The following is an 11,657-nucleotide window of genomic DNA, read 5'->3' as shown; positions in this document are numbered from 1 at the left end:
AACAGCACAGGGATGTCTGGGATCACAGGAGGTGAGAGTGATCCAGTCTGCCAAGGAATGTGTGAAAAGCTGCCTTCTAGAAAGTGCCTTTGTTCTGTGTGCACACATTTGCCATCGAGTACCAATATGGGGGTACAAATTCAGGTTTTATCTGCACACAGGTGCCTATCTCAATGCAGATATAGACTGCAATTACTCTAATTTAATTGACCTTCATTTCAGAAACTGCTGGCAGCTCTTCAGAGAGGACCACTTCTCTTAGCTCTTTCCATCACTCAGTTGGTTTCATCTTTGCTCGAGTTCTGTGAAACATTTTCCTCGCTGTGGAGCCCCAGTTAAGGAAGGATTCACCTGCTTTGGAGTCTGCTCCCAGACCCAGAACTGGCAGGACATCTTGTAATGTGCTGTGTCCAAACACTGTCTTGCCAAAGCTGGAACGAAATTGTCTCGCTCAGTTTCGATAGCTCCGGATTCCTGGAGGTTCAATTTATTGGAAATCCAGAGCCCTTTCCATGGCCTGGCTCCGAGGGCCAAGCTCCAGAAGAAAACCAGTGTGGCTCAGGGAGTTCTTCTGGACAGGGGCTGCCTTTTTGGGCAGCAGGGAGGAAAAGTCACATCAGCACCCACGGTGTGGCCAGAACCAGGTGTTGCCTTCTTGCTGTCCAAAACCAGCTTATCTCCACCATCCAGGTGGGAATTTTGGATGGTTTTTGAGGCAGACTGACCTGTGTGGCTCTCTGAGTTGTCATCCCCTGCCTCAACTGGCTCACTAGAATCTCATCCATGACATTCACTGGAAATCTTTTGGCTTTGGTCACAGTAGAGGTTTTTCCTGCTTTGATTGACCTGTGAAAGCACCTCAAACCTCCCGTGTCCACGTGCAGGGCTGTGTTAAGGGATAGCTCCTGCCAGTCCTCTAAGGTGGCTTTGGGTGGTTTTCAGGCCACTGATTGTCAAGGATGAAGAAATCTCCCTGCAGATCTGCTGGGATATATTCAAGGAAGTGATAAAAAAGCAAGTGAAGGAAGTTATTGAAAAGTACACATAGTTAATGATGGTCTAGATGAGCAATTAAACAAGGCAATATGGGGAAAATGTAAACAAGCCAGGCCTGAAGGGAAACAAAAGAAGTAAAAGTATCTTGCAGAGCACTGAGAAAATCACTCTTAAGACTGGATAAGCAGGGAGAGATCTGAGGGAAGATTGGGAAAGTAAAGTGCAGAGCAGTGTCCTAAGGGTTAACTTCTCTGGAAATGCAGTTGGGCCAATAATACCAACAATTATAGGAGGAAAAAAAAAATAGCCCAAAGGTGAAGTAAATATGGAAGAAATATTTTGAAGCCTGCCTTAGCCAGCTTTAGGAGATTGCAGTTCATCCCTGCAATGCAAACACTGTGGACAGCTTTGAAAGGGCTCAGTTCCTCCAGCAGAAAACTCTGCTCCAAGAAGGAGTTAAAAGGAGAAGTCCTCCAAGAAGGGATAAATAGCACAGCTGGCCTTGAGGGACACAAACATCTGAAAAGGTGTATTGGAGCAAGTGGAGGTTGGAGGTAGCTGAGTAAAGAAAAGAGTGGAATGAACCCTGAGGAAAAGAGTTCCTTTCATTCCAAGCAATCCAGAGGTGTAATTCATTGTCCTGATGAAATCAATTGTCAACAGGCTGCACTCAAGGCACAGAACAGGGGGAAGAGACAGAATGGTTCAAATCAGAAAATGTTGCAGTGGCCAAGGTTTCAGAAGGCAGGGAATACATGGAAAAGTGTGGAGTGTGCAGGCACTCCCTGTGTGTCCATTGTCAGTGATTCAGCTGAGGTATGCTGTGGGAAGCAAAAAAAACACAGGGAAAAACATGGAATTGTAGAATGATTTGGGTTGGAAGGGACCTTAAAATTCATCCAGTGCCACCCCTGCCATGGCAGGGACACTTCCACTGTCCCAGGCTGCTCCAGCCCCAGTGTCCAACCTGGCCTTGGGCACTGCCAGGGATCCAGGGGCAGCCACAGTTGCTCTGGGCACCCTGTGCCAGGGGCTGCCCACCCTCACAGGGAGCAATTCCTAATTCCCAGTATCCCATCTAAACCTACTGCCTTTCAGTTTGAAGCTATTTAATGCACTGATGAAAGTTCTGCTTGAACTCTTCCACCTCAGAGCTGTGAGGATTTATGGGGTTAAGCAATTGCTTTGCATATTCAAAAATTCCTAAATTCAGTGAATGGCAAACCAGTCTGATTTCACCAGCATCCTTTTGGCTTTTTATCAGGCATTATAAAGCTGGATGTATTACAGAACAAAGTCACTGCAAGTCTGATGTTAAGGTTCATGTGCAGGTGCAATTGCAGATCTGCCAGATCTTAGGTTGCAAACAAACCTGGAGGAATTATTTAGCAATAATTGGCATGTGGATGCATTAGTTGTAGCTAGAAAAAGGAAGTTATAAAACAAGCAGATTGTTATGTGAACCCTGTAAGCTTTGTCTTAGGCAGGCATTTTGTGGTGCTTGAGGTTCAAAGTATGGCATTAAAGTGTTGTATTTCGTGTCAAATATGCATGTGTCAGGACAGAGCATGAACAGAGTGTTTTGGTGGACTGAATGACATAGTCAATAAAAGTTGATAATCAAGCACATAAATGCTGAAGTTGGAACAATACTGAGTGTAAAACACAATCACTTGGAAAGAAAAATGCTGGAAAGCGGCTCTGAGGAGAAGGATCTGAGATCCTGGGGGACAAGGAGATGTCCATGAGCCAGCAGAGTGTCCTGGGGAGCATTGGGATGGGCATTGCCAGCAGGTCAGGGGTGCCCCTGCCCCTGTGCCCAGCCCTGGGGGCACCTCTGGGTGCTGTGCCCAGCCCTGGGGGCACCTCTGGGTGCTGTGTCCAGCCCTGGGGGCACCTCTGGGTGCTGTGTCCAGCTCTGGGGGCACCTCTGGGTGCTGTGTCCAGCTCTGGGGGCACCTCTGGGTGCTGTGCCCAGCTGTGGCTCCTCAGCACAGCAGGGCCAGGAGCACCTGGAGCTGAGCAAGGGCCTGGAGCAGCTCCGGGCCCAGGAAAGGCTGAGGGAGCTGGGGCTGCTCAGCCTGGAGAGAGCCCCAGTGAGAGGGGCCTGAGCCCTGTGTGTCCCTGTGTGTCCCTGTGTGTCCCTGTGTGTCCCAGTCTGTCCCTGGCTGTCCCTGTGTGTCCCAGTCTGTCCCTGTGTGTCCCTGGCTGTCCCTGTGTGTCCCAGTCTGTCCCTGTGTGTCCCTGTGTGTCCCTGTGTGTCCCTGGGTGTCCCTGTGTGTACCTGTCTGTCCCTGTCTGTCCCTGTGTGTCCCTGGCTGTCCCTGTGTGTCCCTGTGTGTCCCTGTGTGTCCCAGTCTGTCCCTGTGTGTCCCTGTGTGTCCCTGTGTGTCCCTGGGTGTCCCTGGGTGTCCCTGGCTGTCCCTGTGTGTCCCAGTCTGTCCCAGTGTGTCCCTGTGTGTCCCTGTGTGTCCCTGGCTGTCCCTGGCTGTCCCTGTGTGTCCCAGTCTGTCCCTGGCTGTCCCTGTGTGTACCTGTCTGTCCCTGTGTGTCCCTGTGTGTCCCAGTCTGTTCCTGTGTGTCCCAGTCTGTCCCTGTGTGTACCTGTCTGTCCCTGTGTGTCCCTGTGTGTCCCAGTCTGTCCCTGTGTGTCCCAGTCTGTCCCTGTGTGTCCCAGTCTGTCCCTGGCTGTCCCTGTGTGTCCCAGTGTGTCCCTGTGTGTCCGTGTGTGTCCCTGTGTGTCCCAGTCTGTCCCTGTGTGTCCCTGTGTGTCCCTGTGTGTCCCTGTGTGTCCCTGGCTGTCCCTGGGTGTCCCTGTGTGTCCCTGTGTGTCCCTGTCTGTCCCTGTGTGTCCCTGGCTGTCCCTGTGTGTCCCTGTGTGTCCCTGTGTGTCCCAGTCTGTCCCTGTGTGTCCCTGGCTGTCCCTGTGTGTCCCTGTGTGTCCCTGTGTGTCCCTGGCTGTCCCTGTGTGTCCCTGTGTGTCCCTGTGTGTCCCTGTGTGTCCCTGGCTGTCCCAGTCTGTCCCAGTCTGTCCCTGTGTGTCCCTGTGTGTCCCTGTGTGTCCCAGTCTGTCCCTGTGTGTCCCTGTGTGTCCCTGTGTGTCCCTGTGTGTCCCTGTGTGCAGGAGGTCAGAGCAGCCCCAGGCTCTGCCCCAGGCCCAGCGATGGCCCCAGAGCCACGGGCAGGGGCTGAGCCCAGCAATTCCCTGCACAGGAGGCACAACTTCTGCCCTGGGCAGTGCCCAGCCCTGAGCAGAGCCCAGAGAGGCTCTGGGCTCTCCTCCCTGGCATATTCCAGAGCCAGCTGGACACAGCCCTGTGCTCTGAGATGACCCTGCTCCAGCACGTGTCCCCAGATGTAGTGTGGAGGGTGTGCAGCCTCACAGGCTGGAACAAATGCATTTGTACTCCCAGAGACCTTTGGACAGTTCTAGTCTGTATTGGGGCCCATAGGGAGACTGGCTTTTCCTGTCTGTACAGTAACTTTCAGACATATTTTCTGTGGATGATAAAATCAGGAGAATGTGTGGGGGTATATGAGGCCACCTGGGTGTGATTTCCTAATAGCACATGTGGGGTTTTGTTCTGGGGTTTTTTGTGGCTTTGAGTGCTGGGGTTTTTGTTCTGGGTTTTTTTGGGGGCTTTGAGTGCTGCTCAGCCTCTCAATCCCAATGCACTGGCTGTGACCTGTAAAGCCCCTAGAGAGCATTTTCAACCATGGGTACCTGTAGTTCAGCATCTAGATCCATGTTTAAAGCTCTTTCAAGTGGTCTGCTTTTGAGAAATGGAGAATATTTAATGCCCTTGACACTGACTGACCCAGCCTGCGACAATGGAGGGGAATGTGCAACCCTTCAATTCTTAATTAACTGCTTAACTAACTAACTTAATTAACTAACTTAAGGAAACTTAAGAAAAGCAAGTGTCCCATGCTAGAGACACTCAGAGGGACAAAACGGGCCCAGCCTCCTCTCCTGGTATCTTGAAGATTGTATTTAACACCACTTTTCAATACTTGTCCTTGATATAAACATGGTGGAGTTAATTGTCATTAAAGGAGCCTCTTGGTCAGGGCAGTATCTCCCCGTTAAATCTCTCTTTTCTTCACCTGCTGCCATTTGCAAGCCTAAACAGTCCTTACAAACATTAAAATCAGGAGAGTTCTGATGTGTTTTTCATGCCTTTAATTTTCCCCTTCACATGATGGATGGTGGGATTTATTGTAGCTCAGAGGAACAAACCAGTTGTTATTCAATCTGCCCCAGGCAAGCTGCCCTGGCAACAGCCAAAAATAATAGCCATGGTCCCTGAAAAGATTCTGCTTAGAATTTCTGAAAGAATTCACCTTTGGGGCAGGGAGCAAGCATGGAAAAATGTAGCCCCAAAGGTCAGAATTTTGCAATGCTCATGGCACATGAAAATAGGAGGTTGTGATGGAAACTGTGGTGCAATCCTGGTGACAATGGGTGCAGCCAGCACCCCCGTCCATCTTCCTGTCATGGAGCCATCACTTGCTTCCCCTCTCGTATCATGGATTGGATTTTACTTCCTCTCAAAGCTGAGCTCTGCAGATCAGCGATGACAACTCGTAAAAACCTGTAAAAACCTGATCTTGAAGCTGAGCCTTTCCAGCCTTGTCTGGACAAATGTTTGCCCTTGGTGTTTGGAAGATCACTTTCCATATCTTCTTTTGCTATGATCTCTGCTGGTGATAGCAAACTTCAGGACAGTCTTTGTGCACACACCCTGTACTGAAAACTCTGTGCCCTTCCCTTTATTACCCTCTTTTTGTGCACTTTCTGTAGAGTTCCATGCTCTGTCAACCTCAGGAGTTGTCTGTAGGCTCACTTCTTAATCCTCTCGGATAAAGTTTGGCAAAAGTACACACTTCAGTTCCTTTCATTCAAGCCAGAAGTTATTTTTCCAGGAAGGCACATTTAAAAATGCACAAAGGTACTCTTTTAATTTGCTCTGCCTTTTTACTGCTGCTTCCTGAGAGGCCATCTAGTCTGGCTATCTGAAACCAGTAGCTGTAATGCCACATTTTTGTCCCAAATAGTCACAGCTCAAAGAAATTCTGTAAAGAAAGTACCTAAAAGGTATTTTTGCAGGCCTCTTATTAGTGCTCATGGAAAGAAGTTTCCAAGTAAAATAAACCATTATTTCTCAAGTTATCCTAAAGCAAAGCTCTGTTAAAATATCCCTGAAGTTTTAAGGGCAAGGGAATAATCTGATCTGCTTGCTGGACTCTGCTGAGAATTGGGCTTGAATTAGAGAATTAGAGATTGTGGCCCCATGGTTGGAGGATGCAGAGTGGACTTTGCAGGTTTAGTGATCCAAGCAAAATGAAATCTGATTAGGAGATCCCTTCCTACTGCTGTCCTACAAAGCGTGCTACTGAAGATACATGAAATTGAAGATGAAAGTTTCTCTTTGACTGAGGATTGCTCCTTCTGTCACATCGACAGGAGGGATCCAATGGTTGAGGAGCTGTGTTGGAACCCCGGCCTGGTTCAGGGGTTCCGTGTGGCGGTAAAGTCTCTCCTCCAACCCATGCTTCCAAAGAAAACTCTGCAGCCTCTTGTTGTTCGGTCTCAAGGCAGTTTATTGCAAGTTATCTAAAAGATTTTCTTCTTGAGCTGCTGTGGTTTGCTCACAGCTCAGGCAGAGGCACACACACACCCTGACATCCTCTCTGACTCCCGACTGCTTCTTCTCTCCCCGCCCAGGGTTGCTGCTGTCTTTTATATGGTACATTACGTGTTACATGGTTACAGTTTTCCCCCAATGCCTATTACCTATATTAAATGGTGCTTTTCTATCTTTTATATGGTACATTACGTGTTCCATGGTTACAGTTTTCCCCCAATGCCTATTACCTATATTAAATGGCGCTTCTCTACTCTAAACCAATCTGTGAGTGCCAACATCACCAAGAACATGGAGGTAAGGAAGAAGAAAGAGGAGAAACAGGTCCGGCCTACATTCCTCCATCTTAAAACTTCTGACCCCCATGTACAAAGTAAAAAACTGTACAGGTGTTAAAACCCCCCTGTACAATTCTAAAAAATTCTTCCCTCTACTTTGTAACTACTTCTACTATAATATCTAAACTTTTATGACTTCTTGTTCCACCTTCAAAGTTGGTAAATTGTTTCATGGCTCAAACCCAAAATCACAGCTGTTTCCAGCTGCCTGCCAGGGTCTCAAATGCTTCTGACCAGGGCCTGTAACCTCCAAAAATGTCTGAGGGACATTTTGAGTTCCAGCAGAGCTGGGGTTTTCCAGCAGTTCCCAGAAGGATTCCTGGTCATCAGGGCAGTTATTAACTAGCAAAAATCACACGTGAGGAGAAACCACAGAACACCCAAGAGAGAGACCACCATGGGTCAAGGAGAGGAAAATGACAGACCAGGCAAAGCTGCTTTTGTTTCTTGTGGTCAGTGGCTCTCACAGCTGGCTGCTTCCAGCCCTGCCTCTCCATCATCCCCTGGAGCAGCTCTTCTAGACCATAACCCTGGGTCACTGCTTGGGCCAGATACCCTGCTTGCAGCTGAGAACAATATTGAGGATTATGTCTTGCAGAGCGTAGTTTTCCATGCGCGTGGTTTCAATCCTACGGCAACAAATCCAACCTCATGTTACAGCTGTGACCTGAGGGACCTGGAGAGTTGTCTGCTCATGGAAGTGCTGCAGGAAGCAGCTTTGCCTGCTGGGAAGCTCCCAGCAGTGGGAGCAAAACTTCCCCATGGGGATGTTCATGCATCCTGCTGGCTCATGATGTGGCAAACCGAGCACACACCCACCACAGAGTATCACAAAGCAAAGATACGAGGACCAGTTCCAGGAATCTGAGGTGAAATTTTGCTGCTTTGGACATTTTGACCAGATTGGCAGGGGAGGGGAAATTAAAATCCCTCTTGGATCTGAAGCCTATTGTCATTTTCACTCTGGTGTGGAAAGCCAGCTTGGATTTGAATTCCTGCTTGTGGATCTCCCCCATCTCTGAGCAAGAACCAAACCCAGAAGATGCTCATTTCCACAGCCAGGGAGAAGGCAGCCAAATGTGCCTGGGAATGAGTGACTTTTCTCAGGAGGCTGTTTCTCCTTCAGAGCTTTCTGTTACCTGAAAATCCTTTTGCTATCTTGGGTGGCAACATATCAGTATTTCTGTCATGAAGAAGCAAAAATTCTGGGCAGAAACTTAAATTTGGAAGCTGTCAAAGTCCTTCCATCCCTCACAGGACAGCAGTGGAGCTGGGGGTCTGAAATCTTGAGCCAGCTGGATGAAGAACAACCACCTAATGTGGGCAGATAAGACACATCTCAGCAACTACAGCCTTCTCACATTCAAACTCGTTGGGATGAAGGTTTGGAAAGCTGCAGTAACAGGGTTTCCACAGAGGTCACCACTCACTTCATTGAGAACAGAGCTGGGCTCTGCTCAGCCAGATCCTTCTGTGTGAAGCTCATCAAGCAGAATAAAATCCTGTTCCAATTATGTGCTTTCCATGTGCACAAATCTCCCCCAGGAGCAGCAGTGTCAGCCACAACCTCTCCTAAAGCAAAGAGCACATTGTGGAGGGCTTCTACCCAAACCACGGCACTGACCCGGAGCAGGCCGAGAAAATGGGCTGTGAATTCCTCAGGGTGGCTGCAATGACAAAATTAAAAAGGTGGAAAAAAGTGTGTTGAGCATATGTAAGTGGGGAGAGTGTGGTGTCTGTTTTTTTTGGAGTGTGAAGATTTCTGTCCTCGTTAGCATCCACAGCCCTGCCCCAGCCCAGGAGGAGCTGGAGCTGCTGCAGAGAGCCCAGAGGAGGCTCCAGGATGAGCAGAGGGATGGAGCAGCTCTGCTGGGAGGAAAGGCTGGCACAGCTGGGATTGTTCCCCTGCACAGGAGAAGCTTTGGGCTGAGCTCAGGGTGGCCTTGCAGGGCCTGGAGGAGCCCCAGGAAACCTGGAGAGAGACAATTTCCAGGGCATGGAGGGACAGCACACAGGGAATGGCTTCAGACTGAAAAATTACAGGTTTAGATCAGATATTAGGAAGACATTCCTCCCTGGGAGGTTGGGGAGGCCCTGGAATAGAATTTCCAGAGCAGTTGTGGCTGCCCCTGGATCCCTGGCAGTGCCCAAGGCCAGGTTGGACACTGGGGCTGGAGCAGCCTGGCACAGTGGGACGTGTCCCTGCCATGGCAGGGGTGGCACTGGATGAATTTTAAGGTCCCTTCCAACCCAAACCATTCTACAATTCCCTGAATTCCATTTCCTGCAGCACCTTCAGGCCCGTTGTTTTACCTGTATTTCATGGGAATCTCCATAATGAATTTTGACCCTTTCAATTCTGTATTTATCAAGAACTTAGTAAGAAACAGGTGAATGGTTTGAGGAAGAGATGAATACTCTAAAGCACATGGGAAAAATGCAAAAACTAGAGGAGTCTTCAAACAATTGAAGAAAACATAGAGTACACAAAGCACAAATATCGGTGTTTACCGAGACAAGGCTCAGCTTTACACTAGGATTTAGCTGTGTAAAAGCACAATTGGTGTTTAGCAGTTCTCAGGTGACACCTCTGCCTGCTCAGGACATCCTGAACTTGTTTTGGGCAAGAATAATTTCTCTGATTTTTATAACAATGCCAGTTTCTTTATATCCTGCATCTGATTTTTAACTCATAATCTGGGGATTTCCAGGAACAGAAAAAAAAAGGAGATAAGGCTTGAAGAGTGGCTGTGGCTTTTCCCCATGCACACTGCACACATCCTTCTGAGCTGGATCATATCCCACATGAGAAGCCCAAAGCACTTTTTCAGTAAAATACCTGATTTTTAGATCAAGTTGCAGGTACAGATTTGATGAGTAAGGCTAACTTTCCTGCCAGGGATCCAGTTTTATTGTTTCTTTTCCTTACTTCATCCAGAGCGAACATAAAATCTGAAAATGCCCTGAGCAAGCCTTTTCTCACCATGGGGTTTCCTGCTCAGCTTTATTGAATGCTGATGTTTGGATCAGTATTTCAACATCTCTAGCCCACATTTTTGCACTCACCTGTTGTTGCTGCAAAGAAAGAGATTTATTCGCCCTGGTAAATCTGAAGGTAAATCTGAAAGGGAAAAAAAAGTGAATTTATGCATTTTGGAGGGTACAAACAGACAAATTAACTTCTTCTGGCCCACCTCAGCAGCAGCTTGTGGGGACCCACAAGGAAGTGACACTTGTTTAAGGTGGCAAACTGTGCAAAGAGAGGTATTTACATTTTTAAATCATGCACACAAAGCTTAAAACCAGAACTGTTGTGCATCTTTTAGAGCATATTCTCATATTATGATCTTCCAAAGGCCCCTCACACTATAGTGAATTTTATGGTCACCATGTTGCCACAAATCCTCATTTGGGGGATGTGTGGGAATAGCACATTATTCATTTATGATTAGGGCAGTTTGTCAAACTTTACCCAGAAGAAAGAAGGGGAAAGGTTTAATTGGAATTTTTTAATAATGTATAATCCCAGCTAAACATAATTTAACTGGATAGTGAAAGAGAAATCCTGATATAGGTGCATCATCCCATGACGAAGCTCTGCAAACAGAACAGCTCATCTGAAAGAAGGAAAAGACCTTCACAAGCGTTTTTATATATAAATATAAATATATTTATAGCTGTTGCCATCTCCCTTGTAGTAAATATAGAGAAAGAGACGCCAGTGCAACAGGTTCATGGATTCGGGGAACAATCCAAGTCGTGTGAAATTCTTTAGTCTCTGGCAAAGTGGAAAAAAAAAAAAAAAATCACCTCTAAGTGTTGCCCTTTTAAATGCAAAACAGCTGCTGCCTACTGGCACTGCCTGAATGCTGCACTTGACAGCAGAATTCCAGCTCCTGCTTTCCTCTGGTCACATATCATGGCATTATTAATATCTGTTAATGGCATTTTGATCCTTGTTTAGCAGGGATTTGGCTCTGGCTGGTGTATTCCCTGGGAATTTGGGGTGGGAAGAGTTTGGTTGGTGAAGGACTCATCCCAATGTTTGATGTGCTCCATCTCCCAAGGGAAAGGGAAGGAAATTATCCAGGCACTGTGGGATGTGCCTGCAGGTGATGCTGAGCTATCCTGTCCTAGAGTAGCTTGCTGGGATTTGGAATTCCCAGGAATTACAGTATAAGGGCATCAGAATTACAGCTCCAAGGGCATCACCTGAGCCTTTCCAGTGCTGCAGCAACTTCCCTTCCCTTGCTGCTGTTTGCATTCCCAGGGAATCCCACCAAATTCCAGCGTGGTACCAATGGCAGTGCACAGGCTTTAAACCCTTTCTTCAAGGTATCTGACTCAAATCATCCCTGCCTGTGCTCTCTGCAACTGGGAAACAAAAGTAGAAAGGCACCCAGGCAAACCCAGAAAAAGCCATCAAAGGAAAGGAGTGTTGTGGATAAACCCATTGGAAAATTTGGTGATCAGGGATTTCAGCTGCTGCAGCTCAATGTGTGACAGCCATAACCTGAATTTAGGATTTATTTCAGATGAGTTTCAATCTCCCTTTTGCCAGCAGGAAAGGGGTAATCGATAATGCTGATTTTTTTATCCTTCTTCCTCTTTCTTAACTTTATACAACCACTCATAACCTTATTTATTTAGGAAATAAGGCCTTTCAGGGACTTTG

The sequence above is a fragment of the Taeniopygia guttata genome, chromosome 1 (assembly GCF_048771995.1).
Source record: "Taeniopygia guttata chromosome 1, bTaeGut7.mat, whole genome shotgun sequence".
NCBI lineage: Eukaryota > Metazoa > Chordata > Aves > Passeriformes > Estrildidae > Taeniopygia > Taeniopygia guttata.
This window is presented reverse-complemented; position numbering follows the sequence as displayed.